Source organism: Dromiciops gliroides, chromosome 1, assembly GCF_019393635.1.
Source record: "Dromiciops gliroides isolate mDroGli1 chromosome 1, mDroGli1.pri, whole genome shotgun sequence".
Taxonomy (NCBI): domain Eukaryota; kingdom Metazoa; phylum Chordata; class Mammalia; order Microbiotheria; family Microbiotheriidae; genus Dromiciops; species Dromiciops gliroides.
In genome coordinates, this window is record NC_057861.1 from 647,508,477 (window position 1) to 647,523,146 (window position 14,670).

At 36.6% G+C, this 14,670-nt stretch overlaps 1 pseudogene; it reads right to left on the reverse strand.

Moving 5' to 3' along the window:
- Positions 1 to 372: 372 nt before the first annotated feature.
- Positions 373 to 732, reverse strand: LOC122736734 (annotated as a pseudogene).
- Between the last annotated feature and the right edge of the window lie 13,938 nt (positions 733 to 14,670).

Consider the following 14,670-nt stretch of genomic DNA (forward strand, 5'->3'; position numbering starts at 1 on the left):
TTACTACAAAATACACAAAATATTGAGCTACTAATCTATTACAGCACATAATACTTTTATTTATTCATTTAAAGAGTTCCTTAAAGAAATAAAGAAAAAAACTTAAAAAGCTGGGGTAGTATTCAGTGTCCATGGTTGGGCTTTGCCAATATTACAAAAAATGACAATACTATCAAAGTCAATTTACAGTTTAAATTTATATCAAATTATTGGAGGGACACATTTAAAAAATTTGACAAAAGGATAAATTTCTTTGAAGAAAGAACAAATTTATATTATGAATGAAAGAATTTTTAAAGAACATTTAAGGATGAAGAGGGCATAGAACTTTTTTAATAATTGAAATCAATTTATTAAAAAAGAGATGATTGATTAGGCATCTGCAATGGTGACTTCAATTTCTACATCTGGTTCAATGCTGATAGAAGTGATCTGCTTCACAATTTCAGAAGGACTGTGCAAATCAATAAGATGTTTGTGGATTCTCATCTGGAAGTGATGCCAAGTCTTAGAACCTTCACCGCAAGGAGTTTTTCTAGTTGTAATTCGAAGTATCTTGGTGGGCATTCAAACAGGTCCCTTCACTTTCAAGTTCTTTTCTTTGGCTCCTCTAATCAGGTCAGCACACACCTTCTCGAGTGACTTCAAATTGCAGCTAGTGAGGCCGATCCGGATCCCGTGAATGGCCACTTTCGGCTCCACAAGCATCTTGCTGGTGTCCTTGAATGCCATGGCAGTGGAGGGACTTCTTGACTGACTTATTCCTTGGTGAGAGCGAACAGCGGTGAGTCAAGAGGAGAGACAGGAACTGCTGACTCCAAGCAGCTGTGGCGATAGTACCTTCACCAAAGAAACTTCTGAAACTAAATTTATATTATAAAATAGTGGACATCAAAACCATATAATGGGTTAAAAAAAAAAGAGGGAGATCAACAGAGAAACATAAAGCAGAATCAGCAGCAATAGAACTCAATTGAGTCAGAGTTCAATAAACTAGAAAACATGAAGTACTTAGGAAAACAATCCTGATAGAATTGGAAAGCATTGCAGCAGAAATTAGGTTTATAACAACATTTTATAGCATATTGAACAGTAAGTTGAATATGAATATGTGACCTTAATATTATAGACCACACTATAAAAATTAGAAGAAAATAAGACAATATATTCTTCACAATATTGGATAGAAGGGGAAAAAGGTATAGATGCCCTTATAAAAGATAAAATATAATAATCCAAGTGAACTTAATTACATGAAATTGAAAAAGTTTTGCATGAAAAAAAGGATCTAGGATAAGAAGAAAAGTAGTTGAATAGGGAGAAATCTTTGTTTCAATTTTTTATGATTCTTTTTTTGTATTTAAAATATTTAGGCAATTGATATGTATTAAGACTTTAAAAAAAACTTTATTCTGTAGAATCATTCTATAGCGTCATTCCCATGTGTATTGGTTACTGTGAAAAAAAATTCAAAAGAACTTTACTATATCACATTCATCTAAATTAGGTTAGAAAAAACTTGATTGTTATCTGAAGTTTTATATCTTTCTTACTCTTCTTATAACAGGACAAATGGGCAGCTAGATGTCTCAGTGGATAGAGCACTAGCCCTGGAGTCAGGAGGATGTAAGTTCAAATTCAGCCTCAGACACTTGATACTTACTATATGTGTGACCCTGGGCAAATCACTTAACCTTAATTGCCTCAGACATTCAGGGTCATCTCCAGTCATCCTGATGTATACTTGCCACTGGACCCAGATAGCTGTGGAGGAGAGAGTGAGACCCTTCCTCACTTAAAAATCCAATTCACTGTAAGTCATGACATCACCTTCTGAATGGTCCTCTTTGAGAATGGAGAAACAACAGAACAGGACAAATAAATAAAGCTTAGAATTATGTATAAAACAATCATACAGCTATTGAGCGAATCCAGCAAATTTTGTCAGAAAATATATCGAGTTAATTAAAATTTATTAAAATCGCTAGATTATGCAGGTGGGGAGGGGAGAGGAAGAATGTGAGGAGGAGATTTTATAGGAATAGCTAGATGGTACATCAGGTAGGGAACTAGTCCTGGAGTCAGGAAACCTTGAGTTCAAGTCCAGCCACAAATACATATGTGCGATGTGACCCTGAGAATTCACTTAACCCTGCTTGCTTCAGTTTCCTCATATGAAAAATGGGGCTACTTCCCCGGGATGTTAGGAAAGGAAAATGAGATAATAATTGTGAAGGGCTTAGCCCAGTTGCCTGGCACATAGGAAACACTAAATAAATATTAGTTAATATCATATATAACTGTATAAATATTGTGATATATTATATAAATTATATATTAAAATTATGGGAGACACTAGCACAGAACAACCCATGCCTGCATGAAAGAAGGTGCTGTCCTCCATGAGCAAAGTAGAATCAAATTATCTCAAAAAAAATTGTGAGATGTGTCTATTTCAAGGCATCTGCACTCCAAAAGTTCATATGAACATTTGTGCTCAACTCGTGGTAGAGCCTTCTGAGCACATTTTGGTCTGATCAGCCACAGTTAGACATATTGTACCTATATACCTGAAAATACTTAGATGAACTGACATAAAATAAAGTGAGCAGAACAAGGATTACATTGTATACAGTAACAGCAATTTTGTACAATGGTCAACTGTGAATGACTTAATTATCCCCAGCAAAACAAAGATCCAAAACAGTTCTGAAGGACCCGTGATGAAAAATGCTATGCACCTCCAAACAAAGAAGAAATGGAATTTGAATGCAGATTGAAACATATTTTTTTAAACTTTCTTTTGCTTTCATTCTTGTCTTTTTTTTTTCTTTCATAACATGACTAAGATGGAAATGAATTTTGCATGACTGTATGTGTATAAAGCCTTTATCAAATTGCTTACCTTCTCAATGATGAAGGAGGGGAAGGACTGTGAGAGGAAATTTGGAACTTTGTAATTTCTGAGAATTTTCCAGGTAAGTAAAATCAATTTAAGTCTGAGTCTTAGAAATTAGCTTAAGGCCACCTTGATGACAAAGAGACTCATTCAGGAACTCCTTTTATTGGGGAGCTGCATTAGATTATTTCTAGTTTCAGCAATTAACAAACTCTCTGTAGGGATTGTAGAATCATTTAGCACAATCTGCCTTCCCCTACAACTCCAAGGACTCATCTAAATGTAAGAAGTCCTTAAAGTTTCTAGGCATGCTGAGATTTTTACTTTAAATACAGTGCAAATCCCAGGATTAAACCAAGTACCTGTGGTACCCCTACCCTAGTACGGCTAAAGTATCAGGTAGTCAAATGGCCCGAAGGAAGACAGCCAGCATGATCTATTTTAATAATAATGGATAACAATTCAAGTTTATTTATGAGAAAGATAGTACAAGTGTTATCTTTATCCTATAGACAAGGAAACCCAAAAGATAAGATGAAAAGTGATTTACTGAAGTTCACATAAAGAGTGAGTTTAAGATTCAGGATTGACAGAAGAATGTGCTGAAATCATCTTCTAACCAAGAATGGCTTGGAAGGTCAGAAGGAGGGAGCTGCTGTGCTGATACAGGAGTTGCGCCCAACCCCGCAGTCACCTTAATACAGATCCAGTCTCAGGAAGTCCTCAACAGAGAAGGAGACCCCCAGAGCCTCTGAATCAGCTGAAGCACCAGTGTCATCTGGAACTAAGCTCACAGTCTGGTGAGTGGGCTGAGCCCTGGGCAGGGGAGAGACTACAGGGGTCTATACGGGTGCTAAGGCAGAACTTGGATTTTACACCCCTACTGAGAACCAGGTGGTAGGCTCGAGTAGATGTGGCCCAGGTAGGGGAGGGGCACAGGCTCATCAGAGCTAACAACCACAACACACAAAGCTGGTTGATTGGCAAGTTGGTCTGGGGTCATCTAGGACCCTGAAACAGGCCGGGTGAGGAAAGAACTTGATTCTCCTTAAATCATACCACCTGGGATGTCTTAAACTTGGGATACTGCAGCCTGGAAACAGTACCCCACTTTAAGGAGCTAAACGTCTAGTAAAAGAAAGGCAAGATGAGCCAACAGAGAAAGGTGAGGACCACAGAAACTTTCTTCAGTAACAAGGAAGACCAAGGGGCACTCTCAGAGGAAGATGTCAACATCAGGGCCCCTATTTCTAAAGCTTCCAAGAAAAATACAAATTGGTCTCAGGCCATAGAGGTGCTCAAAAAGGACATTGAAGATAAAATTAGAGAGGTAGAGGAAAAAATGGAAAGAGAAATGAGGGTGATGCAGGAAAGACATGAGAAAAAAGTCAACAGCTTGAAAAGTCAAGTGGAAAAGGAGGTACAAAATCTCTCTGATGAAAATAATTGCCTAAGAATTAGGATTGAACAAATGGAAGCCAGTGACTTTATGAAAAACCAAGACACAATAAAGCAAATCCAAATGAATAAAAAAATAGAGGGCAATGTGAAATATCTTCTGGGAAAAACTGCTGACCTGGAAAATAGGTCCAGTTGAGATAATTTGAAAATTATTGGTCTACCTGAAAACCATGATCAAGGAAAGAGCTTAGACACCATCTTCCAAGAGATTGTGAGGGAAAATTGCCCTGAAATTCTAGAAGAAGCAGCTCAAATAGAAATTGAAAGAATCCACCAATCACCTCCAGAAAGAGATCCCAAAAAAGAACACTTTTAGGAATATTATAGCCAAATTCCAGAGCTCTCAGGTCAAGGAGAAAATATTGCAAGCTGCCAAAAAGAAAGAATTCAAGTACTGTGGAGCCCCAGTCAGGATAGCACAAGATCTAGCAGCTTTTACATTAAAGGACCGGAGGACATGAAATATGATATTCCAAAGGGCAAAGGAAATGGGATTACAACCAAGAATCACCTACCCAGCAAGACTTAGCATTATCTTTCAGTGGAAAAATATGGGACTTTAATGAAAAAGAAGACTTTCAGATATTTGTGATGAAAAGACCTGAACTGAATGGCAAATTTGACTTTCAAATACAAGACCCTAGAGAACCATTAAAAAAATATTGGAGTGGGGGGACATACCTGGGGTCGAACAGTGGTCAACTGTCTTGTGTCTGAGGCCAGGTTTTGGCTGGGATACTCCTGGGTCCAGGGGTGATGATTTGTCCACTGTGTCACTTAGCTAGATGATAACATTTTTAGGGTTAAATTGAGGGGTGAAGGGAATTCATTGGGGGAGGGGGAAGGGCAGAGGCAAAATCACACATGAAAGTAACAGGAAAAAGCTTATAGAGTGGGGGAAGAGATGGGAGAGGAGCAGGGCAGTAAATGAATTTTACATTCATCAGAAAAGGCTCAAAGATCTTAAACTCACCAGAACTGCCTCAAGGAGGGACTAATAGACACACCCAACTGGGTAGAGTATTCTTTTTAATCTGGGCAGTTGATGAGCCTAACACTCATCAAAATTGGCTCAAAGACCTCAATCTCATTGGAATTGACTCAAGGAGGGAATAATGTACACAGTCAATTGGGTGGAGTAATCTCTATAACCCTGCAGGAAAATAGGAGGGGAAAGGGATAAAGAGAGAGGGGCAAGAGAGGGAAGGGCAGAGTGGGGGATGGGACAGACAGAAGCAAATCCCTTTTGAAAAGTGATAGGATGAAAGAAGATAGATAATAGAATAAATATCATGGGGAAGGGAATAGGATGGAAGGGAAACAGTTGACTATAGTAATCATGAAAAAGAGAAAAGGGGGAAAAATTGTACAAAAAAATATTTATAGCAATTCTTGTTGGAGGCTAAGAATTGAGAATCAAGGGAATGTCCATTAATTGAAGAATTAAGGAAAAAGCTGTGTTATATGATTATAGTGAAATGGACTTGTGCTACAGGAAATGACAAACAGGATGATCCCCGAAAAACCTTGAAAGACTATTGAACATTGATGTATAATGAAGTGAGCAGAGCTGAGAGGACATTGTGCATAGTGACAGCAGTATTGTTCTATGAGTAATTGTGAATGACTTAACTACTCTCAGCAGTGCAATGATCCAAGACAGTCCCAAGGAACTAATGAGGAAGCTTACTATGCACCCCTATAGAAAGAACTGATAAAAAGAACATTTGTGGATTGTACATATATAACCTGATTGTGATCTTGTGGAGGGGGGAGGAATGGGAGGGAGGGAGAAAAATTTAGAACTCTAAATCTCATGAAAATGAATGTTGAAAACTACCCTTACATGTAAATGGAAAATAAAATAAATGTTTGTTAAGAAAAAAAAAAAAAGATTCGGGATCTAAGCTTGTATCTGTTCATTCCAAATTTAGTACTATTACCACTGCCCCATGTTACTTCTTTTGATAAACTAATTACTACAAACAAAATTACAACCTTAAGAATTCTAAGACAAAAGTGTGGAAATGCATATAGGAAGAAGGGATAAATGCTGGCAAGCGTTAAATTTGGAAAGCAAAACACTCACGATGACTACTTAAGAGAATGAAACAGAAAACTTACCATACACTCTGCATGGTAAGCTTTCTCAGAGCCATAACTAGGATTAGATGATCAGAAGTTTTCCCTGAAGTACTGAAATTTACAGAGTACTGACAGCACTTATCCTGCTCCAGCTCTGTGTCCAAAGGTCCCTCCCTCCCTCTCACACACACACTCTCTGTTTTAATTTGTCTTTAAAAGTGATTTGAAGGTACATTCCATGTTGCTTATCCAAGGCATGTATTGTGAAGCTCATCCAATTTTCAGAGTCTCTGTAGGGGACTGTAGAATGACTTAAGGCAATCTGTCATGCCCTATAATTCTAAGAACTCATATAAGTGCAAGAGGCCTCCCATGGATGTCTTCAAAACTCCTAGGTCTGTTCTTATTTTGACCTGACCTCCTCATCAAACCCCAGGCAACAAATCCCCAAACTGCTAGTTACCCCTCTTATCTTCATGAGATCAAAGATATATTCTCTAGGTGTTGAAGGTGAAGAAGATAAAGAATTGAATGGCAAAAGAGAAACGGATATGTGTCTAAGGTTATAGGAACCTGCACTTGTCATTTATTCCCTGGGCTTTAATTTAAGGATATCAGAAAATATACATATGTCTGGTATCAGTCATTTTGGAGGTTAGAAACTGGGGTGTGGTAAAGAAAGATGCATGACTGAAGAGTTAACTGGCATTCATATTGAGGGGTTGGGAGTTAATGCAAAACAGGAAGGAATAAAGGGGGGATTGATGGGCAACATAGAGAGGGATTTGATGGATTCTAGGGGTTTGGAAAGAGTTAAAGTACTCTGAGTAAGAAAACTATTCAATGAGTATATACAGGAGAAAGAATTTGTCATTCACTAATAGAGTAGACATAAATTTGCTTAGCTCCAGAGGATATTTAAGTCCTGATATGAAAGAAGTAGTGGAGGAATGGGACACGTAAAATTAAACCAGGATCAAATTTCCCCTCTTTTATAAACTATTTAGAGAGAAAAGAGAATAAAGACAGGAAGCTATTTAATCAGAGTAGTTCCTGTACCACTGCTCTGAATAATGCTTTTCTGAGCTTCTCCTAGATCCCTTTGGGAAGAGATTCTCTTCCACTATGAACTGGGAATAGAAATAATAGTGTGGCATAGGCATCAGGATTATGACTCATTGGAAAAGACCCTGATGTTGGGAAAGCTTGAAGGCAACAGGAAAAAAAGGATGGCAAAGGATGAAATGAATAGATAATGTCATGGAGACAATGACCATGATCTTGGAAAGAATAGAGCATGGCCTGCTGTAGTCCATGAGATCATGAAACGTAAGACATGACTGAATGAATGAGCAACAATGTCTTCCTAGAACCCAGAGCAATACTATATACAGAAAACACTTCAATGAATATTGGATTATTGAAATAGTTATAAAAATTCAGTTTTTAAAAACACCTATTTTGGCATCTTAAGATTATAGATTTAGAGTTTAATGACCTTCATAGTCACATAGTCCTATCATCTCATTCTGTAAGCAACTGAGACTCAGAAAGCTTGAGTGATTTGTGTGAACCCACATAGATAGTAAATATAAAAAGCTGTGTTTGTAACATAGTTATTCTGATTCTAAATGTAGTATATTTTTCTTGCTGCCCTAAAGTGCTTTACTGAAGTTCTGAGAGAATCCACATAACTAAATATTATGGATATGTTAAATACAGTGTGACTGATTATCACATCTGGATATCAAACTCTTTAAATTAGTAGAAATGAGACACAGCTCTCTTCAGCCTTGATTCTTAATGTTTTCATTCTAAGGATATTACCAAACCCTTGGGTGCACATGTTCATTGCAGTATATATGGCTAAAACCATGTGATTCCCATTAAAAGTAACGGGAGTCATGTGACTAAATCCCTTCATGCCACACTGAAAATAGACTCCTTAATATTCCTTTAATGAAGATTATTTTATGAGTAAATTATTTCAGAGTAGCAGAACAGCTATTATCTTCCCTAGGTTTTAGTGATTGCCTACAGGGGTAAATGTTCTCTAATAGAATATTATAAGCACCAATGTCTTTGTCATGTTATTTGGGAGCCATAGTTCCATAGTTTGAAATTAATTTCACTCAGCTCTATAATTTTAGAATAAGCAACTAAGTTTTTTTTTTTAAATGCAAACTGAACTGGGTCCTGAGGTGGCCCTAAAGTCCATTCGTTTGTTCTTTGTCCTTTCTTTGATAAGAGATTGAGGATTTTTTTTGGCACCTTATTCCATTTAAAAAAACAAACAAACAATATTTTCCTTTGGGGGTGGTATACTTTTATTTCTTGACACGCTTTAAAGGAACACTTGATAAACATTCCTTTCAAAACTGCATGGAAAACTGATTATATGCAGAATGATTACCAGGTCTTGACTCAATCTTGAAAACACAAATTTACCAGTTTGGATGCAATTAGAGATCAAGTGAGATGCTTGGAATAAAACAAGGCCAAGTTGTGGTATGCCAGCACTTCTTTCCCTTTTCCATTCTTTCCAATCTACACAGAGATAAATTGTATAGGGATCTTTCCATTGGGAATATGAATGGTATGAGAAGGGCTTTGCTACTTCTCAAGTAAAATGAACAAGGAGACAGCTTGCCTTGACATCATGGTGCCTTTATTGCTGAAAGAATACCTGCTAATAAAATACTAATCAGAACAGCAGCTCTGGGTTGCCAGATTTCAATTTTGTTTATAATTTTGTTCAGATCTGGTGACTATAGCAATACCTTGGCAAGACTGTTAAGCTGGCAAAGGGCCCTCATCTACTGAACATCTACTGACTTTGAATTTGGAAGGCTGATGACACTAGTAAGTGAAGAGCCTGGGATTCATCAAAAATTCTTCTTGACAGTCACATTCAGGGTCTATCTTAAGAAGTTTGGCAGAGACAACCATGAATATGTATATGTCTACATACATATACACATACATATATACCCAAACATATACATATGTGTATATATGTGTATATATATATATGTGTGTGTATATATATATGTGTGTGTGTATATATATATATATATATATATACATACATATTCCCAAATCTTTTATCAGAAACCATGTGTGTGAAATAATAGAGAATAAAGGGGCAACTGGGTGGCACAGTGGATAAAGCACTGGCCCTGGATTTGGGAGGACCTGAGTTCAAATCTGACCTCGGACACTTGACACTACCAGCTTTGTGACCCTGGGCAAGTCACTTAAACCCAACTGCCTCACAAAAAAAGAGAGAGACAGAGAGAGAGAGAGAGAGAGAGAGAGAGAGAGAGAGAGAGAGACAGAGAGAGAGAGAGAGAGAGAGACAGAGAGAGAGAGAGAGAGAGAGAGAAAAAAGGGGAGAATTAAAGAGAGAAAGAAAAGATACAGTTATAAAGAGATGGAGAGGAGGAAGGAAAGAGTATCCTAAGTAGAAGAAAAGGAAAGAGAGGGTAGAGTCATAAGGGTTGGTAGTTGATGGAACATAGTATCATAGAAACTAAGTAGACCTTAGAGTAACAGAGAATTTGGCTTAAATCTGCTATGTGACCCTAGGCAAGTCATTAACTTCTCATGTCTTAGTAAATTAAAACTGCAAGTTACACATGATCTATAACTTCTATACACCACTAGGATGAAATCATAGGTATAGATGTAGAGAGACATATGCATATAAAGTTCATGGAAATAATGAATCATACAGTTTTTAAAAAGCCCTCAAGAATCATTTAATCCAATTACTTCATTTTACCTCTTGAAAAACTGAAGCACAAAGAAGTAACATGAACTACCCACAATTTGGAAATAACGTTCTAGAAAGAGAAATCTCATTTTTCTTATCACTCTAGTCCAGTGGTCTTCTGCTATGCCACTTTCACATGAAGATGCATAGCTAACACACACAGAGTATACTCATCTATGTGTGCTGGTAAAAGACTCCTGCCAAACAGATAAATCAGGAGGTCTCTAGACATCTGCAAATATAGAGCAGATCATTTTCATATAAATCTAGGCATATATTTTCAAGATTATCTAGATTTGGCACATAAGCAAATTAGAGCAGTTACACAAATTAGGCTTTCCACAATTGGCTACCACATAAGCAGTTTCTCAGAGAATATGCCCTGAAAGTGCTGAAGACTAGGCAAGGGAATTTGTGAACGCTGATAAATTCTTATTGACACACAACACTTTTGCACTTTGACTTCCTGCTGGTCCCTGATGAAGAGATTAGTCTGTATGTCATAACCTGTGACAGTAGTAATGAGTCTATGAAAAAAGTAATGAGCACTAATTTACTTAGTTGATTATAAGATATACTCCCTAAAGATACTGAAATGTTGGGAAAAATAACTATTAAATAAAACAAAACAAAAAACCTAAGGCTCTGAGACGACTATGTTTTGATATTTTATATGTAACATATAATTTATAGTTATGAATGTGTATGATGTTTGTACAGAAAAAAAAAATGAAAACAGAGTTCAACTTAATACCCAGCCTAGGAAAACCCAAGTTCTGCTTTTGTATGTCCTATAAATTAAGTAGATTTTTTCCAAAAGGCATTCTAATTATAAAATCCATGTTTCAGTTATTCCAGTCAACAGTGAATAAATGAACCCAGTTTAAGGCTGATTTCACCAGCTACATTAATTTCAGACCTCGTGTCTCCTTTCTTTGGTTTCCTCTATTGATTTTGGGAGAAGAGAATGATATTTGATTAGAATGAAAGTGTATACTCCAGCCAATTTTGATATTTCATTTGCAAGTGGCTTCATGTAATGCCCTTCTCCTTTGATCTAATAATGAAAATGTGTCAGTATATTCTCATTACAGAAGCAAGGTAAAGCAGCCAGAGTCTCCTGGGGACAGTCAGACTACAATACGTGAATTTTAAATGCTTAAGCTATACTCCCAGTGGTGGTTTAAGGAGTGCACAGTGAGCCTATTTTCTCCCTCTCCCAACTGCACCAAGCAAAAATTTAAAAACAGATGACAAAGGCACTTAAGTATTTCTAATGTTTTTTTTTAAAGTAATAACACGTGACAGTATTAGGCACAAATTTCCTATAAAATGTCTGCTCGATATGAAATTGTCAACTAAAAAAAATGAACCTTGTGAATATACTTCTGACATCAACTGATACTATTCTGAAAAGGGGGAAAACATTTGGCATTTAATATTTAGTGTAAAATCACCTGAACTTCAAACAACAATTAAACATACATATACACAAGTGCATTTTTTTGTGTGTGTGTGTGTATGTATCCCTGAAGAATGGACAAGACTTTTGAGGAAGGAAAGGATCTAAAAGTCTCTCTTGGATGAACTAATAATGAACTCTGTTTCAAACTGGGAAGTTGGGTCAGGAAATATATCTGGGTTTCCTAAAATCTAGACTAATGAATAAATCTACTTTGCAAAGAGGAGCTGTCCACATACATCACAACCATTATCATGTGACCTTTACCAATGCCACATTATTCTGATTTTGTGTAGATATGACAAATAGATATTTTATCCTATTAATCCATTAATTAATCCTATAAATGAACATAAAGAGCTAAATAATCTTGATGTTTTATTGTTTTTTTCACTTATTACCAAAAAAAGGACATTATAAATGAAATGTAAAAACTTTAAATATCTTCAAAATATACAAGGCAAACATTCAGTTGACAAAATGTAAGAATTAGATGGGTTTGAAACCCACTCATTTCATAGCTAAGGAAATTGAGACCCTCTAAAGAGAAATGATTTGTCCATGGTCATACAAGTAGGGTGAGAAAGGTAAAGTTTTTTAACGCAATTTTCTTAACTCCAACCCTTGTTCTCTGAACACTGCACCACACTGCCATCTATACAGAATATAACCAATATGAAAAAAATTATATTTTTAAATAAAAAATAAGTTTTGCTTTGTATATGTGTATACAAAGGAGTATTTGTGTGAGTTGGGCTCCTATGATCCCATTCCTAAACATAAAGAATCCTGTGCACTATGGGATACAGAACAAGCTCATATTTCCCCCTCTGACTGAGTGGGAAAAACAATTCACCTATCCTGGAGAGAATATTATAGAGATAAATCTAAAGTCCCATAATTGCTTTCAACAAATCAACTATATAAGGAACATATTAGTAGGCCTAGACTACAAAGCATGTAAAAAGACCTGGGCATTTTAGGGGATTGATAACTGAATGTAAATCAACACTGTGACATGAGAGGAGAGAGACACTAGGAGAGAGAAAGAAAGGGAGAGAGAGACAGAAAGACAGGGAAACAGAGACAGACAGAGAGAGACAGAGACAGAATGACAGAAATGGAAAGATAGAGAAGGGCAGAGAAAAAGAGAGATAGAGCCCAAGATACCGAGAGAAAGATATAGAGACAGAGAGAGAAACAGAGACAGAGAAACAGAGACACAGAGAGAGACAGAGACAAAAAGAGTGAGAGCTAGAGTTTCCAGAATAAAGTAGATGATAGTCCCATATTCCAGCTTGGTCAGCCAACAGTAAATATTGTGTTCATTCCTAGGAACCGCAATTTGAAAAGTACATTAACAAGTTCTTTTGTTACTAAAGGACATTTATTGGATCTGCATCATTGGCCTGATGCAGAAGAAAAGACAGCAGATATATGCTAACTGTCTTCAAGTATTTGGAGGGCTAGCACGTGAAGAGGTATTAGTTCTATCTTACATGGTTAGAAATAGGTGTGAAAGGTAGACATTTCAAGCCTTTAACTGTCTCATGCTTGCAACACTTTCCCTTTTCTTTTTCATTTGCTACTGCCTTCCCTGTCTTAAGTCTCAGTTAAAGACCCAACTTCTTCCAGAAGACTTTCTTGTTGTACCCCTTCTGAGTTATCCCAATTATCACACACAAACACACACACACACACACACACACACACATACACGCACAGTCATACATACATACATACACATAATTATTTGCATGTTGTCTGTGTATTAGACTGTGAGATTCTTTGAGAGCAGGGACTTTTTTTTTCCTTTTCTTTTCGTCCTTAGTCTTAACACTGGTTCAAGCACATAGTATGCACTTAATACATGCTAGTGGGGTATTAAGTTGTGACTGACAGCAAATGACAGAAACAAAAGAACTTTCTAATAATTAGTTCCAAAAGTGGAATATTTTCTTAGTAAATAAGAAGTTCCTCATCAAAGAGGGTTTTTGTATAAAATCTAGATGAACACTTTTCAGAAAGTTGAAAAAGGGATTTCTTCTAAGACTGAATGTTCCAGAGATTCTGTTAATCTATGAAGAATTCTCAACTCTTTGCACAGAGTTCGGCATCTCACTTAATGTTGTAATACCTAATTTCTCTAGTTTAAATTCTATGCTGTACTGCACTTAAAAATCACTAGAACATCTTGGTTTGAAAAATAAATAGTTAAAATTAATCAGATCAATAGAAGCAGAAACCTACTTACACTACTACTGCTGCTACTATTACTACTACTACTACTACTCATCCAAAACATTGATTAATGAAGATTTTCCAAGAAAATGGTACAAATTGTGCAATATATTGCTACACTTTCAAAAAATTAAACACCTTTGGAATGTCTAACAAGACACAACATGAGCCATACATCAGAACCTCCCAGTTTCATAAACTTAGATGAAAAATTTCCATACTACAAATGCTTATAACCTCAAATATCCTTGAGAATGCAAAATCCTATAATTGGAGCAGTGTCCTAGACAAAACTATTGCCCACATTTGCCCAGATTCATTGAAAACAACAACAAAATAAAAACCAAAACAAAAATGAAAACTCCTTTTAAAATGTTGCCATCCATAGGGAACAGCTAGGTGGTGCAGTGGATAAAGCACCAGCCCTGGATTCAGGAGGACCTGAGTTCAAATGTGACACTTATCACTTCAGACACTTGACACTTACTAGCTGTTTGACCCTGGGCAAGTCACTTAATCCTCACTGCCCTGCAAAACAATCAAACAAACAAACATACAAAAAATGTTGCCATAACAAAAACTTGTTATTTGAATTTACAGACCAACTAACAACAACCATGTGCCACCACCCATGGAATTGAGAAGGAACTTTTTTTCCCTAAATTCCTTAATCCTTTCTGTGTCTGGACCTGGTGAGGGCTCCCATGTTGAGTCAAATTAAGCTGCAGGTTCCACTCCTGGTGGTGA